The sequence below is a fragment of the Rhinolophus sinicus genome, chromosome 16, assembly GCF_057876585.1.
Source record: "Rhinolophus sinicus isolate RSI-liver-muscle chromosome 16, RSI-T2T, whole genome shotgun sequence".
In the NCBI taxonomy this organism is placed as follows: domain Eukaryota; kingdom Metazoa; phylum Chordata; class Mammalia; order Chiroptera; family Rhinolophidae; genus Rhinolophus; species Rhinolophus sinicus.
This window is the reverse complement of record NC_142516.1, coordinates 176,428,969-176,445,467: the sequence shown is the minus strand read 5'-3', so window position 1 is coordinate 176,445,467 and position 16,499 is coordinate 176,428,969.

Genomic DNA, 16,499 nt, shown 5'->3' with positions numbered 1-16,499 from the left:
TCTTTGCTGCAAGATATTAGTTATAAGTTAATCTGGGTTTACCTAAAATATATTTATACTGTAAAAAATATAAGACAGTTACAAAATTCACGATGAAATGGTATAAGCCCAAAAGACCAGAGATCTAGAAGATATATGGTGCCCACTGAATTGGGGGCTGAATTGTGCCCACTCCTAAGCACCACCCCCATGTGACTATAAGGAAGATAGGGCTTTTAAGGAGATAAAGTTAAATGAAGTCAAACAGGTAGAACCCTAATATGATAAAAAAGGGAGTCCTTATAAGAACAGGAAAGACACCAAAGCACTGTCTCCTCCATGTGAAGACACAGTGAGGAGGCAGCTATCTGACAGTAAGGAAAAGATGTAAGGTACTCAAAAGAACCTGACTGTGTTCGCACCTGATCTCAGCCTTCCACCCTCCAGAACTGTGAGAAAATAAATTTCCATTTTTTTTAAAGCCACCCATTTATGGTATTTTGTTATGGCAGCCCTAAATGACTAATATGATGGCATGCATCAGCTTAGGTCCAATCAGGAGGAAGATCACACAATAAGTTGAAAAGGGAAGCTCAGTATCAAGAAGTAATAACTAGGCAAGGTATTGGAGTAATTAGGGAATATAAAACAAGAAGTAGAGAGAACTATCAAGAATATAAAAATGGCACATATAAGGTATATTCACTACCTGTAAGGCTGAGATAGAGCATCAAAAAAAGAGCTCCCTGTAACCCAGGACTGAGATCCAGACTCTGTTAGAGAGGGCATAGCCATGGCTCGGTGAATGGCAGAGAAGTCACAATGGTGCAGCACTAATGGAATTTGCTGGAAACCTACCCTCTAGTATAATCTAAGGAAAGATCAGAGGAACTCTGCTACATAACCACACAATGTAATTGGTGGGGTGGAGAGACCCGGACAACTCTGTATGGCAGATCACTGTGCCCTGCAGGAGCTAGGCACTGGAGAAGCCATGTACATTACAGGAGCCAGGGCCTGGGGAGAAAGCTCCCGTGCTGTAGGAGCCTGCCAGCGAGCAAACCCTTTCCTCCTACAACATCTCTCCAGGGTCCTCTAAGGACCAAGTTAAACATAGTGTCAATTGGCAAAGAAAAAAATAAATATGAAGGGGCATACGAGTGTATTCATTTTCACAAAACAGGCAAAAAGGATGACTTTATAGCAGAGAAGCAATATACTGATAACCAACATACCCAGTGTAATAGTTATATTAATGTACAAATAGTCTTTAACACAATTTTTTTATTAGATATACTGATGCATATTATAAAAATTTCAAATCACTTGAACAATGTTAACAATGCTAAGTAAATTAGTTTTCAATTATCAAATAAATTAGCCTCCAAGTATCTAAAGGAACAATTGAGAAAACTTCAAAGAGAAGTAAATAGTTCCCTAATTGTTGTGGAATACTTTTAACATTTTTTTTTTTTTTTGTAAAGAGTAAGGGATTTGGACAAAGATATTAACTAACAAACTTGATCTAAAGGACATATATAGGACACTGCACTTGACACTTGTCAAATACAGCATTTCTATCATTCATAAGTAATACATATACAAAATCGTTGGCCATATATAGGTAATAGAACAAGTCTCACCAAATTTTTAAATGTTGTTAGTTACAGATCTCATTCAACCAAAAGAAAGTCATTTTAGAAAGCAGTCAGAAAACAATAACAATATTAAAGAAACCCTTCTGTTTGAAAACTAGAATACATAGTCTTAAATGATGTATGGGCCAAAGAATGAAATAAAAAAAAAATGTCTTAATAATAATTAGAGTATATTTAGAATTGAATTTAAAACAAATAATATCAAATTGTGTGTGACACTGTTAATACAGTATAAAGCACTTAGAAGGAAAATGCCAGGAACTCCAGTTTCCAGGTTCCTTGAAATCAGAAAAAGGATAGGTGAATGCTTTTTTCTCTGCTGACTTATTTTTAGAGAATATACATATAAAAAGGTAGGGAGCCTGCAGAATCATTTAGAGAATGGAAGAGAAGAGCAGGCTAATGACATCTGATTCCCAATTGTTGCAGGTCGATTGGTGCTGTGGCACAGTGGTGGTTCCAATGTCACTGCTGATGCTACAGCAGTGATGCTCAAGGACAGTCATCTGCTCTGAACAAATGCACAACTTCATTTGGGGCCGCTTATTGTTTTCTTTCTATTTTTATTTATTTATTTATTTAAAACAATTTTTTTTTTTTTTTTGGCTTTTTCTGACTGATCTCTAAGGCTCATTGTCGAGCCTTGCAAGAGATTCTGTAAGCACTTGTTTTCCTTTCCATAATGTCCATTTATGAGCTTGTCATCCATAATCAGCTTTTGTTGCCTGAAACTTTGAATCCTGACTGGTAAAACATCCTTAAGTTCTTTCATTCTCACTTTCTCAAAAAGATTTTCCATTAATCCTCATGCAAATGAAATCTGCATCTCTTAATTCCTTTAGAACAGTTATTATATTTATTAGCAATGACACTGATTGACACTTATTTAGTTAACAAATCCATTGTTTGATATGAATGGGAATCTATCAGGCTTATGATTCTATAACTTCATGTTTATTGGAGTTCAATTTATTAAAGTTATTGTTTATTGGAAGAAACATGGGAGCTAGTCTCAAGTAGTCCATACTGATTGAAAGCTTGATTTAAACTCTGCCATTTAATAAATGACTGATCTGAAATCTACTTTTCCAATCTGTTTCCTTGCTTAGAAAATGGGGATCATTACCTCTGAGATATTTTTCTTATAAAGATACTCAATCCTCTGTCTACTGTATAATTAGTTATCAATAGCAGTTGTTTCTTCCCTCCATAATATCCTTCATGATGCTCATTGATTATTTCAACAAACTTCAATAGATTAATAATGTGTTCAACCAAATGTTTTTTGCTAACATATTTCCTTTTTATGTGCTTTAACCACATAGACATTATTGACCATTTAACATTTAAGGAAAGAGCAAAGGTCTTTCCCTAAGTCAACTAAAAGGTCTTAAAGAATCAGGCCCATATTTATAACGTAAACTAGTAGAGCAACTATGTTTAATGTTACCTTAATAAATATTTGACCAGTTTTCTTTAAATTTCCTCTAATAACTAAATTCATTAAGTTCTTGTGATGTAATTATACTTTGTCAATCTGACCTAACGTATTTTATCTGCTAATACCAAAAAAAAAAAAAAAATGTGATTATATTAACAATGTAGAAGCAATACATTTAGTTGTATGCTTTGATTAAGGTTTAGTCAACCCCCAAACCCAGTTGATGATATCTTTTTAACCATGTACATAATTTTTACAAATTACTAAAAGGAAATGTTCCCTTTAAATTTTCTTAAATATTTCTAATTTCTAGGGAATATTATAACTTTACAGTGCTTTACTAAATAAAAAATATATCCATATCTAAAGGGACAACCAAAGAAAGATATTTAGAAGTCATTCCTCCCAGTAGGATTTGCTACATACTTCCTTTAAGTGTCATATGTGCATAATTTTTAACACCTTTGCCTTCCAAACAACCAGATTCGTATTTCTAGTTGTGCTAAGCTGCAGAAGACTTTATAGATCCTTTAGGATTTTCAAAGTTAGAATTTTTGCAGACATGGAAATCTTTCTCTTGCTAATATTACTTCTCAGAGAAAAACCTCAATATCTGGTTTTGCCATCAAAATATCTCTCTTCATATCAAACATTACTTTTTTAAATTAAAGTTTATTGGGGTAACAATTGTTAGTAAATTACATAAGTTTCAGGTGTACAATTCTGTATTACGTCATCTATATATCACATTGTGTGTTCACGCAGAGTCAGTTCTCCTTCCACCACCATATATTTGATCACTTTCACCCTCATCTATCAACCCTCTTTCCCCCAACCCCCTGGTAACCACTAAACTATTATCTGTGTCTATGAGTTTCGTTTCTTCATTTGTTTGTCTTGTTCCTTTGTTGTTTTCAGTTTTATATACCACGTGTCAGTGAAATCACATGGTTCCTGACTTTTTCTGGCTGACTTATTTCGCTTAGCATTATAATCTCAAGATCCATCCATGTTGTCACAAATGGCACTATTTCATCTCTTCTTATGGCAGATATAAGTATTCCATTGTGTATATATACCGCAACTTCTTTATCCAATCATCTATCGAAGGACACTTGGTTGTTTCCATGTCTTGGCCACCATAAATAGAGCTGCAATGAACATTAGAGCACATATATCTTTATGGATAAATGTTTTCAGATTTTTTGGGTAGATACCCAGGAGAAGGATTGCTGGATCACAGGTAATTCTATTCTAAATTTTTTGAAGAACCTCCACACTACTTTCCACAGCAGCTGCACCAATATGCATTCCCACAACAGCGTATGAGGGTTCCTTTTTCTCCACAGTCTCTCCAACACTTGTTTTTATTTGTCTTGTTGATGATAGCCATTCTAACCAGTGTGAGGTGATATCTCACTGTGGTTTTTATTTGCATTTCTCTGATGATTAGTAATGTTGAGCATCTTTTCATGTCTATTTGGAGAAAATTTTTGCAAACAACGCCTCCGATAAGGGGCTAATACCCAAAATATATAAGGAACTCACACAACTCAACAACAAAAAATAAACAATCCAATTTTAAAATGGGCAGAGGAGCTGAACAGACCTTTCTTCAAAGAGGACAAACATTATTATTCTAAGCAGTATACAAGGAAGGTTTTTATTTTGGGAGTTGATTAAATTACAGGAAAAGCCCACAAAAGAAATACCTGCAAAATAAAAACCATTTTCCTACTAGATACATTTAATTCATAGACTTAATAGGGACAGATGTCATATTAACAAGGTAACATCATTTTCCTCTTCAAATATAGTTATAAGAGTCTTAGCAGTAATCATACTCAGTCTCTATTGGAATAAAGGAATCAACAGTAATAAAGAAAAAGACGAGAAAGGAGCAGGAAGAGGAGGCAGGAGGGGGAAGAGAGGGAGGATGATGAAGCTGCTGAGAATTTTTGAGTTATGCCAGGCATAGCATCAGGCACTTTTTGCAAACATCAACCAACCAGATCCTAGTAAAAACTACTATCTGCGTTATATGAAGATATTTTCACGATTATTATTTCACAATTAAAGAAAGCTTAAGGAAATTTCCCAAAAGTATAGCTAGTAAATTGCAAAGCAGGAATTCAAAAACCACACCAATTTCAAAAATACTTTTTGATATGGCATGAATATATTCATCAATTGGCTGCATTGTTTAGGACAGTAAAAATCAATTATTTAAAAAATATCATTCTTGTGATATAGTCCTTAGTTGAAAATTTATCATTTGCTTTCTTTACTCATGTATTAATTTACCTCTAGGCCATTTTTCTTTTTCCGAAACTGTTTGTACAGAAACATCATTTTCCAAAGCTAGGTATGTTCTCACACCAATAATAGCTACAATTTACCAAGTACCATCATGTGACATAAAGTGCTCTAAGTGTACTACACACATTAATATATTATTTAATTGACTTCTCAAATAAATATATCAAATATACCCTATTATCTCAGTTCAATGTAGCAGAATATCAAGCCAGTAACTGGCTTGGCAGGGTGATTTACTAAAGACTCAGTCTGCATTCTAGTTTATTTTGCTTTGGTTTTGCTAGTGTAAGAACTTATTGATGTTAAACAGTGGTAACTATTAATATAACATACTGTACTTTCTAAAACATATGTACTTCCTAAAGCATGCTCTATTAATATGAATAGATATCAAAATGAAACATATTTTCCCCTCTTTCCAGTAGGTAGAGTTTTCTGTTCCTGAAGTTTTGATTCCACTAACTCCGGAGAAAATCAATAGGTGCTTTCCAGATTCCAAAGTTTAAGCACTTCTTAATAACCAATATAATGCTTGGTGTAGAAAGATAAAGAATGATTGTATTCACTGGACAGAGATGAGGAGGAAATGGGATGCAGTTACTCTTAGGTAGAAGGATATTGAAAGTGAATGGCTGAATGGATACCAGTATGAACTTGCCACCATGAGAAAAACCCTGGCCTGAGCCAAAGAGAAAGCCAGGATTAACCTTACTGTAGAGAGAATAGATTATTCTGTTGGAAACTTTGATATAAAAGCCTTGTCATTATTGAGAGGAGAGTTGGGCAGATGAAACTTCATAATAACAAGAAATAATATCAGGCAGATGGTGAAGCAGAACTGTACAGGTTTCCAGTGGAAGGAAAAAAACACACAATGTGATACCTGCGGTTTGAAATAGAAGGCATCATTGTGACTTGAGAGATGGAGATGTCTAATGAGCATCATCTGTTCTGAACCAACCAAGAAACTATTATGAAAACCTGGCCCTTTTTTGGGGTGGATACTACATGTATTTACAATACTTAGAATGTGAAACTCATCATTATGTTTTACTATAACTGTTGCAGATCAATCTAGTCTGTTAAACACTGATGAGCAAATTTTATGTTTAAAATGTTTAAGAAACTTAGAAAAGCTCACTCAGCTAGCAATTTGAATACGGTCTTATATTCAAAAAATGAAATCCTTGGTACATTATATCTCAATAATATGGGCCTTTCCTCCTTCTCCTTTTTTGTGCAATCTTTTAGATTATGTTTTGGAAAGTTCATGGGATACTTTCAGCTTAGGGACTTTAGCTCCTTTTTTCACAACACAATGGATTTGTAATCATTATAAATATTTTAGAATTTCATTATATTTTGAGCCAATCCAAGCTCTGTCATTTACTACATATTTGATTATGGACAAGTTATTCGGTTCAATCTTCTTGCTTCCTTATATGGGGAATGAGGGAAAATGAGTAACCTTTTGGTCTTATTGTGAAAATTAAATTAATAGCTGGTGTATAGTGTTAGTTACTATTGCTTTTATGAGATGAACTTACATATGGAAGAAAACATTCATGGGGTAGGTAACATGAACAAAAAGAGGTGTGAGAAGTTACAAGAAATATAAAGTTTATAGCTGTACTTAAGGAGATACAGTTAGAGCAATGGTTTTAAACTGGTGCCTTCTGAGATGGAATCAGCTATAGGACTATTTTGTTTGGCTAGCAAATGTTGAAAATAAAATAAATCTTTATACATCTATCCAGTCATCATTTATTATTAGGTTCCTCAGTTCAATCCAACACCGTTTTACTGGCCTAATTTACACTTTTGGGTTATTTATCTTGCTGCTGTATCAGCTGAGTAAACCCAGATTTAAAGATGTGTTCATTAACAAGTGTTTTTTGTAGGTTAATGTCTAACATCTGATCATTGCTGGTGGTTTTTGTTTTTTGTTTTTTGTTTTGTATTTCACTTCCTTATGCTTTACACCTGTATAACTATAGAAGCATCATCATAAATTCCATATTGTTTTATTTTTGTATTTTTATTTAGATGTCTGCAATCAGAACTTGTTTTTGTTCTAAATTATATAGACTATTTATATGCTAGCTATCACTGTGTAGTTAAACAGTCTTGCTTGCTAGCTTATTCCAATGTCAGAACAGTGGATTATTGAATTATTGGCAATCATTAAAAGAACCAGCTTTTAATATTTTGCATCCACTTTTAAGATCAGGGAGGATTTAAAGAGGTTGTGTGTGACTTTTCTGGACTGAAATTGAGCCTGGAAACTATTATTTTTATAGTTATATTGAGAAATCTCTCAGTGCAGCTTTAAGTACTAAAATAGAGATAGGGACTCATTTAATAGCACCTTCAGTATCCTGGTTCCTACCTACACAAAGTTAGGGCTTTGGAAAAGTATTTATGAGTGAACTCTCCTGAATCACTGATCCCACTTACTGCAGTAACTGATGTTTCCTTGGAGGTTTCCCATCTACTCAATTCACTCAGCCAGGTTTATGAGATGTGACAGGGTTGTAGTGCAAGGAGATGACTGCTATTTATATAGCAGAGAGTAAAATTTGACAGTGAACTTAGGGAAAGTTTTGCAAAGATACAGTACTTTCTCTAATAATTTTCTGTGGTTATTCTGTGTGATGTCTGCTCAATTATACCCACCCTGACATTAGACTATTTTCTCTATCAAAAAATATAAGTGTTTTTGGAAGAAGTATGTGTTTAAAAATTAAGAATTCTTTTCTTTTTAATACCTTTATTGAGGTGTAATTGATATTCAAAGACCTTTACATATTTAATGTATCCAATTTGATGAGTTTGGAGATATGTAAACACCTGTAATACCATCACCACAATCAAGGTAACAATATACAATGGGGAAAGGATTGTCTCAACAAACAGTGTTGGGAAAACAGAATATCCATATGCAAAAAATAAAATTGTACCTCTACCTTACACCGTACACAAAAATCAACTCAAAACAAATGAAATGCTTCAATGTACGACCTGAAACTATGAAACTTATAAAGAAAACATAGGGAAAAGGCTTTTCAACATTGGTCTTAGAAATGTTTTTTTTTGGATATGACATACAAAGCAGTCCATAAAAGCAAAAAGGAGAAGTTAAACTATATCAAACTAAGAAACTTCTTCACAGAAAAGTAAACAATCAACAGAATGAAAGGGCAACTTTGGGGGGGGGCAGATATTTGCAAACCATATATTTGATGAGGTTAGCATGAAAGTATGTTTGTTTCAGTTTAAAACATTTAATCTTAGATAACATTGCAAGTTGTAAGTGGAAAATTTGAGAGTTATAAATTAATAAAAGTAATATATTTGTTAAATAATAATATACTTGACTAATATATTTTGTAACCTCACCTCTATCTGGAAAACGTGAAACACTCTAAAACTGAAAAAGAAACACACATTACTTTGCTATAAATAGCTTTGTTTATATTATAGTTTGTCCTTCAATTTGGTTCGTGATAAATTTAAAACAGAATTTGGTATACGTTTTGATAAAGTTAATTTGTTTATCGGGACCCACATGGCTGCCCCAGTGGCCTGGCCCAATCACAAATCTAATCCTAAATCAGCCTTCACTTACGAGAAACATCTGTCAAGGAGACTTAATTTACACTAATCACAATCCTGTAATTCAGCTTTAACAAGCTTACTTTATCCTAGTAGGAAAGAGGACCCGCTAACATTGTAAAAGGAAATCCCGACCTCCACACGAATCCCGCTCTGTTTCCGTTTCCGGTCGCCGCTCCTCGCGCTCTACAAAGCCCGCCATTGCCCACAATCCTCCGCGAAGTGTGTGTGTTGCCTGTGAGGTGCTGTGCTGCCCCATCCGTGGGTTGTCTTCCCTGGACTGAAGGACAGCAACCTCGTTACCAAATAGGTTTAGTTTTGACGTTTGACAGTTGTGGCGGGGGAATGGGCCGGGAAGACAGCTGCTGCAGATTCCAGAAGGCTCCGAGACGCAGGTGCAGGCAGCACGGAGCCCTTCTGGTTCGCTGCCTCTTCGGCTGCTCTCCCGGATCTCCGGTAAGCTTCTCTCAGGTGGAGCTCCGCTTGTTTCGCATTCTGAGCTCCTTGAGTTCGTTTCTCATAATCCTTTCGGTGAAAAATTTGGGTGGGAGAGACTGAGACTTAGTGGGCTGAAACATTTGGGAGTATGGACAACCTCATCTACAAGGTAAGTGCCTTCTGGAGGTGATGGCATGTCTTACTTAGGATGGGTGCACAGGCCAGAAATGCAACTATTGGTTGAATTAGGATTATTTCAACAGGGACAAATAATAGGTACACCTCAAACTAAAGAAAGTAAGTGGCAGCCACTGGGGGGCTCAGAAACCTAGAGGTAAATCCACAGCAGAAGTCAGTCCACAGTTTTCTTCCATTTTATAATGGTAAGTTTACTTGAAAATATTAAAGTTCATTAGAAAAGTATAACTAATTACTAAAATACAGTTGTAGGTATTTGCGGACAGCCAGCAGACTACAGTATGTATTTTAAAGTCAACATTAATTTAAATAATATACATATTTGTTACCTTTACTTCAATCCTGGGCAATAACTCTAAAACAGTCTTCAAAGCAAGGTACAGGACTGTATGGCATCTTGTTATTATGACATGTATTTCAATAGGGGGCTTGAAGAGGAGTATGCAGAGAGAGTAAGCACCTTTACAGAAATAATGATATAACTTGGGCTTAACTCAGAAGAGAAATATAATCCTGGGGACTCTGATAAAGTCCAAAAAAACCCAAAAACAAAAACAAACAAGAACAACCACACAGGCAATACCAAAACTACCACTACCAACATAAATGCCACCTTTTGGAAAATTTGTGTTGTGCTATGAGAAAAATATGCATTGACAATTTATATAATAAATGAGAAATAAGTAGCAAATCTGAAAAACCAAAATAAAGAAAACTTACCTTTTTTTTTTCCATTTTACTTATGAGAATGCCAGATAACACTGTGTTTAGGGGTGTGTGTGTGTGTTAGGTAATGATTATGGTCTACTCATCTAACCAGGCAGAAATTATTTCATCCTTGTTTTATATCCTAACACTTAATACAATTTCTGAAATCGCTTCTTTTCTGCTCAGATGGCCATTAATTTCTTGACATGTTCCGTATTCTAAATTAAAATTACCAGTTAAAATAATCCCCATTTTGTTCTCCCTAAGCAAGCCCACAGTCAAAACTATCGTGACAGTGTGATATATTTGCAAATTCAAATTCATTTTGTGTTGAAATATCTTGTACAAAGTAGCCTAATTCACAGTGCAAAGTGAGTCATTCTCCTGGAGATGTATGTATATGAGGTCAGACAATTAAGTTCACGAACTTGTTGCAAGGATGTTGCTGACCTTTTTTTTTTGATGTCAGAGGGATTATTCATTATGAATTCGTACAACTGGACAAACAGTTAATCAAGTTTACTATTTGGAAGTGCTGAAAAGGCTGCATGAAAAAGTTAGACAGAACTTTTTGCCAACAATTCATGGCTCTTGCATGAGGACAATGTACCAGCTCACACAGCACTGTCTGTGAGGGAGTTTTTAGCCAGAAAACAAATAACTGTATTGGAACACCCTCCCTACTCACCTGATCTGGCCCCCAATGACTTCTTTCTTTACCTGGAGATAAAGGAAATATTGAAAGGAAGACATTTTGATGACATTCAGGACATCAAGGATAATACACTGACAGCTGTGATGGTCATTCCAGGAAAAGAGTTCCAAAATTGCTTTGAAGGGTGGACTAGGCACTGGCATCAGTGCATAGCTTCCCAAGAGGAGGATTTCGAAGGTGACTGTAGTGATATTCAGCAATGAGATATGTAGCACCGGTTCTATGATGAGTTCGTGAACTTAATTGTCAGACCTTGTGCATTCTAAATCAAAGAAGACAATGTAGCTTTCTTCTTTTTCAAAGTCTAACTCTATGTTCTTGTCTCCTATGTTTTTATATTACTCCTAGACTATACAGGCTGCCCCATATTTCCCCTAGTTATCCAAAATATGTAAATATCAGCTCTCCATAGAGCTTGTGAATATTTAAAGCTCACATTGCTGACTTCTTTGACTTACAGATGACATTGCTGGAATAACTTTTTTCATGTTTCTAGGAGACAATATTTATTTTTTCTTTGTATTGTTTAACTGAGAAATAGGTATTCTTCATATAAAATGTTTAGGGTATATGCATATTTACTATTTGACTATTAATAACTTACACGCTTAAAATATTTTGCTTTCACAAATAAGGTAATTGTCTTAAGGATCAAGTTCAAATAGGAAAAACATATTGATTACCTATGTAAATAGAAAAGAATACAATTTACTAGTTTGTAAGAACATGGTGAAATTTTACTCTCTTGCAGAATCATTGGGTGGTGTAATAGAATTGACAAGATCCACCAGTCTTTTTACCATCTAAAATTTAATTGGACATGTTATTTTGAGGAAATGGAACATATTCTACCCTCATTCTAACTAGATGAGTTCATTGCTTAACACATGGAAATATGTTTTCCGATGTTATAATACTTATTTTAATGATCCCAATTTACACTTCCCCAGTTATGCCTTACTTTGTATCTCAGAATGCATATGTAAAAGCATATTTTGATTTCAAGAGAAGGATTTTAGTATGAAATACATTCCCCAAACTGTGTTATATACCAGATTATTTCATCAATAAAGTTTTGTTGTTGAACTAAACTATTATTAAATGCCCTCACCTAACCTGTTTTCAGTTTTTCTCAAGACTTTTTCTAGAGAATACATGTTATCTTAATAGTTTTTTGATGTGCCAATATATAAAAGAAGGCAGTCTTTACATGATCACAACAGGCTATGAAATCTCTGTCTCATAACAACAGAGACATGATTCAGAAAACAGTACCATTAAAGCAATATTTCAATGAGAAGTTATCACTCTTCTGATCAATAATCCTTTTAAACTGTATTCCAATCTCTTGCTTTTTTATACCTCCAACCCTCATTCTCCAAATATTTTAATCTTGTTCTTTTGCTACCACCTGCAATATAATTTGGTGTATCCACATCAAGCAAAGCCATCTCATTCCCTTTGGATATGTCTTTCTACTAGCCCTAAAATCCTGTTACTTTGGGGGACATAACAATTAAAAACAGAATGCCATCCTGCAAACTTAGAACACTTCTCCACAAAGGTAGAATATTTTTTAAAAAAAGTGTTATTTAATAGAATAAACATTAAACCATAATGTGATGCATATCACAGGCAATCTACTAAGAGATTGCCAAGACAGAGAAATCTTACCCTTTTATATGCCCAGGCAGATACACCCCGTTACTTACATGTTCTCAAGATAAACAATAACTAATCCTTAAGTAATAGGACCTGACAGCATCATTTGTCACATATACTTCATCATAGATTCATTTGGTAATTAGTGTGGCCATCTGTGCCTGTCAATTGGTTTTAGCCTAAGGAAAAATAAACCTCCCATATCTTCATGATAGGAGATAATTTAGCAACTTGGATGCACCCTTGAAGTTAGTTTCCTAGCATTCCACAAACTGGAACAGGAGAGAGCTATCCTCCTTGATGATCACATTTCAAAGAAATGGGCATCAGTTTTTTGAGAAAGACATTTCTGAGACATTAAGTTGGAAAGGGGCTGATTGACCTTTTAAAAAGATTTACATATGTTTTAAAAAGAAAGAACTTACAAATATAAGTTTTCTAAAGTAGATGGTCTAAGAAAAGTGTGAGAGAAGTCTTTTCCCTTTTTTTCAACAGGCAGATTTCAGCCTCTTATTTTTAGTTAGTATTTACCCTTTTACTACTATATTAATCAGGTTCTCCACAAAACTAATTGGGTATTGGTTCATGCAATCATGGAGGCTGAGGAATCCTAAAATCTGCAGTCAGCAAGCTGGAGCCCCAGGAGAGCTGATGGTGTAGTTCTAATCAGTCCAAAGCCTTAAGAACCAGGAAGAGGTGAAAGCCAGTCACTCCAGGATAACATCTATGTCCCTGTTCCGACATCAGCCAAGAAGAGTTTTCTCTTGTAGAGCATTGGCCATTTTTTTTTTTTTTTCTGTCCAGGCCTTCAACTGATTAGATGAGAGTGCAATCTTCTTTACTCAGTCCATTGATTCAAATATGAATCTCATCCAAACACCTGCAGAACCATACAGAATAATGTTTGACCAAATATCTGGGTACCTCCTGGCCCATCAAATTGACCCATTAAATTAACTGCCAGAAAGATCAAGTTGAGTACCAAAAAAGTACCCAACTTCTTTCTTCTTACCTTGAGAAACGATCACTTTTCTCTCTCTCAGTAAGTCCAGTTTTCACGTTAGCATAGCACATTCGATATCATTTGAATAGAGTGGATAATATTTTGAATAACCCCTGTTAGGAGCACAATACACAGCACTAGTAGTATCTTGCTGATATCCAAGAGAAACTTTTCCAACTTAGTTTATAATATGAAGATTACTCTTTCTTTCCCAATCTTATACTACTGATTTTTACCAGAGAAATTATAGAACTCCACTGTTTATTTTCTTTCAATGTTCAAACTACTTAGTTTTTTAAAATTAAATTTATGGGGCTTGCTTGAAATGGTGGTAAACAAGATATAAACCAACATCAATTTGGCTTTACTTTCTATTGGTGTTTATATCTTATTTAGCACCGTTTCAAGCTTTCTGAAATCCACGAATGTTTCATTGGTAATTCAAGAAGTCAAAAATCCTTTGTTGATGTATTTCTCCCAGTTTCATCCCATATTATATGCTCCAGTTAACTTATACCTTTTATTGATCACAAGTTCTGCACTTTCCTGTCCCTTTTATTTTTCTGAAGCCATTACTGCAACTGGAAATGCCCTTACCTCTATAATTTTGTTTTTAGTCTTATTTATCCTTCAGTGTTTGTCTGTACTGTTGTAATCTCCTTAAATCTTGGCACGATCTTTTACCTGGAAGTGTATCTTTAGTCTTTTGAATATCATAAAGGCTTCTCACAGTATCTGTCATATTCAGCTCTATCATACTTGTGTTCATATTGCCTTTATCCAAAATATTTTTAATTCAGAGTGCAGACTGTATTTTTTTCTGTCCCTCGCATCTTCTATCATTGTATCCTTAGTTATGTGTTAAATAAATGAATCAATGTATTGATAGCTACATGTAGGGTGCTTTAATATAACTTCTGTCTGCCTCTACAAATTACTTGTATGCAAGTATTCCTCAGTGAAAATTTACAGTATAAATAAAAATAATTATCATGGTAATTAGGATCAGAGACAGTAACATTAGCATAGGCATTTAAAAACATCATGGAAGAAAAAGTAAGTAAAAGTTTTACTGCTTATACTAAGTTTAACTTTAAAAGCAAGTAAATTTTATTAATAGCTAAAAATGCATTTTGATTGTACAATGTTAGGTATTTTTTTAACATGAAGTGATCACTACATTCCCAGGGACTGAAATATAATTTATTGAACTAGATTGTGAGGAGAAATTCTTCATTGTAATAAATAAAGCATAAGAGCCTATTGAAGGTAGTTGGGGAATAAATAACTTTAATAATTGTACTAACAGTTTTCCCTCTTGGAAAAAGGGAAGAAAGATAGGGCAAACAGTATTTGTGGGAGAGTTAACAGCTCTTTTCAATCTACAAATACAATGAAAACTTACTGAATGCACGAGTTTAAAATATACAGACATTTTTATTGTGGCACGTAAAATTGGATGGAAATGAGTTAATCTTCCAAATTACTCATTAAAAGTAATAAATCACTTTGTATCCTGAAAAAGAATTAAAAATCTTCATTACCAATATCTCAATTCAATTTAGATAATCAACATTCTAAGCTATTTCAAAATTTAATTTGAAGCAGCAACATAAATTAATAGTGGTATTCCTAGAAACATAACAGTTTCTCCTTTTTTCTGTACTGATGTTTCTCTTACATGTTAACTAAATTTAGTTATTAATTTACCTAAGATGTAGGCTAAGAAACTAAAGACAGATTATTGATACTGTTCCACTTGGAAGAAAAAAAAAGTAATTTATAGGAAGTAAGCTGCAAGTTGAATACTGTTGTATTCTAGTCATTATTTCCTAACTGCAAGAGCAGGATTGCTCCAGGATTCTCCCCAGTACTGGACTTGCACTCCTATTGGTAAGTGATGACATTGTAATTCAAGCTCTAGATCATTCATTTCTCTGCTGACTTTTGATACAGTAAGAACATTTGACACATTGATTTTCCTCATTTAATTCATCTTTCCTGTCTTGTTAGGATTACTTGATCTGTTCAGTCTTCACTGAAATCCATTTAAAGATATGCAGCTGATCTTTTTCAAGTTTTCTCATTGATTCTAAATTGTCCAGTAGATTTCTCCCTATCTACAAGTAGTGTCAGAATGTGCACGAGGAAATAGGACTGTGTATGATACATGTGATTATAGATGATCGCTTAAGTTTTAGAGTTGAAAGTATGCTCTCTCTTTGAAGGAGACTTTTAGGGAGAGGGTGGTTAGACACTGATGGTGGTAAACATTTTCGTAAGGTTGGTAAAAAACATAAATAAAACTGGTAACTGTTTATTCAGGGTTGCTGTACTAAGAAAAATCACTATCAATTTAACAAGTTTGCTGAAGAATTTTACTTGTCTTAAATTTATTTAGAGATGTTTTTCATTGCAAAAACTTCAATTCCAACTAGGAAACAATTGAGAAATTATGTCACTGTTCGCTGTTGGTATTCTACATTTTTGGTATTCTACATTTAATATTGAGTTTGTTCGGCAAACTAGAGGACTACAGGCCATGAGGAGTTTGACTTTTATGAAATATTTTAACAGATGATGCCATTTGCATAGGTACCACACTGAATTATTGTTAACTGTGAACTCTGGAGTCATTACCATGGGTAGCCATTCCACAAATGATCAGTTAGGAGAACTTGAGCCAACTAGGGAAACTTTCTGTGCTCAACACTCACGTTTGTACATGGAAATGATAATATGCATATCATAAGGTTACTGTAA